This window comes from Mandrillus leucophaeus, unplaced genomic scaffold (assembly GCF_000951045.1).
Source record: "Mandrillus leucophaeus isolate KB7577 unplaced genomic scaffold, Mleu.le_1.0 Scaffold1036, whole genome shotgun sequence".
Classification (NCBI taxonomy): domain Eukaryota; kingdom Metazoa; phylum Chordata; class Mammalia; order Primates; family Cercopithecidae; genus Mandrillus; species Mandrillus leucophaeus.
The window spans coordinates 179,560-181,918 of NW_012098499.1; positions in this window are offsets into that span (position 1 = coordinate 179,560).

The following is a 2,359-nucleotide window of genomic DNA, read 5'->3' on the forward strand; positions in this document are numbered from 1 at the left end:
GGTCTGGGCTAGGAAGTCGCGCAGAGCTCAGTGGAGGATGCCCCTTTCCTCCTCCTGGTCCCCCAACCCCGTGCAAAGTGAGCTGGAGAAAGTTGTGCCCGGGCCATGGCGGCCAGGGCTGGAGAAAGGAACGAAGGCAAGCAGGGAAGTGACGGGGGCCCCCTTACCTTGTCCTTGGGGCCGAGGTTCTGCAACACCTCTTTGCCGGTGGCGCTCCGAATCTCCACCCCGGAGGGCGCGGGGGACGCGGGCGCGGGCTCCCTGCTCTCTTCCCGGCCTTGGCCCCTGCGCGGGGTGTCCCCCTCGGTCCCGGGCCGGCTCCCTGAGCCTCGGTCGCTGCCCTGGCCGCTCCGAGGAGTCTTCGCGCCCCGCTGCCCCACGCTGAGGGCATCGAAATCCAGCGTCTTGCTCTCGAAGGCGCCCTCCACGTTGCAGAACATGCCGCCGTATTTCTGCCGCGGGACCTGGTCCGTGGTGCCCGGCCTGGCCAGGTACACGGGCAGATCGTCTTCGTGGGAGCTGTCCCAGCCTCTCCGGCCGGAGGCCATGGTTCAAGCGCGAAAACGGCCCGCGGGTTTTTCTTCCCCAGAGGCGGAAAGGGCAGCCGCCGGCAGCGTGCGCCGAGCCACAGTGACTGGGGCGGGAGGAGGCGCCTGAGCCTTCGCGCCAGAGGCGGCAGTGCTGCTCCGATTCCTGCCTGTCCCTAGCGAGCCAGAGAGCCACACAGCCAGCTAGCGCGCGGCGCAGGGGCCCGGAGTAGCTGCGCGCTTGGCTCGCTCGCTGGACCTCTCGCCCGGCCGCACCTCCTCACGCACCCCCAACCCTAACGTGGCCTCCCGGGCTGACGCAGCGTCGGTGCCCATCACAATCACAAACCAAACTTGGCGCGCGCGCACACGCACACACAGGCGCACACTGCCCGCTCGCGCAACAGCCTTGCTTCACACACTTTCATGCAATTCAGACGTCTTAGAAATGTTCACACTCAAGCACTTGACTGCTTCACCCACACTAACTCCCTAGTTTGCCTCACAAATACAAAGCTTTCTGACGTCCCTCATGCACAAAACCCAGCTGACCCAGGTGGATTCATCTCAAAGCCAAGTCCTGATTTACAACTAACACATACAAACTCAAATTTACTACAAACTCACAATCCTACCCAGAACCCCGGACTTGCCTCATCCTGATCTTTAGGATGACCCTCACAATTACACCCAGTTCTAGAATCTGCCTTGCAAACCCACACTCTCACATAAAGTCCTGAATTGGCTTACACACACAACACAACACACACACACTGAAAGAGAAGTCCTCTTACTTCATTGAGAGTCACAAAAGCTCTTTGACTCACGTAAGCCCTTTCCTGGTTTCTATATAATATTCTAGAATTTGCTTTTTACCACCCCTAATTTGCCTCACACATAATTACATTTCAGATCGCGCGCGCACACACACACACACACACACATTCTTAGATTTTGCCTTGCAAAGCACTCTTCATTAATGCCCTGTCCCTCATACAACAAACCCCAGATTTTAATCTCACACACTAACACAAGTCCAGGTTTACCTCAGTCAGAACCAACACTTAGATTCACACCCAAGCCCAGATTTACTTCAAAATCACACAACCAAAGACTTCACTTTTCATGTTACCTCACATATATGCAGACTTTGCTTACGTACATCTATGCTTTCATAACCTCATTCTCTTCCCCACATCCACCCAGGTATACTCTGACGCAGACTTTGCCACCTAAACAGAATCCACAAACTACATGTCTTACATCATGTCTGCACACACTACCTAAACCCAAAACCTGTGGTGCCAGATTTAACTGGGCTCCCTCTCAGAAAGTCACCTATTTGTTTATTTAGTCAACCAACATAAATCAGATACCCATTATGGCTTTCACAAGATACTGGTGCGACAGTGTGGAACAAGGGAGATGGGTCTGTCCTCACCAAGAACGTAGTCTCTTACCACCCATCTAGGTAGCACAGTTGTTCACTGTTCTGCTCAACATACTGAACTTTGTTTATTTTGTGAACCAACCACTCCCTCTCCCAAGCACAGACACACACACACTGAGCTCCATGAAGCAGAGATCTGGTCTGTTCAGTTCACCTTTGTATATCTTGTGCCCAGAACATCTACAGGCACTTGATACATTCTTTTTGAATAAATGGAGGATAACAATAACAACAGCAACACTAAGGAACATTTGTGGACTTATTGCTATGTGCCAGTCATTATTATGATTGTTTCACGGCCGGGCGCGGTGGCTCAAGCCTGTAGTCCCAGCATTTTGGGAGGCCGAGACGGGCGGATCATGAGGTCAGGAGATCGAGACCA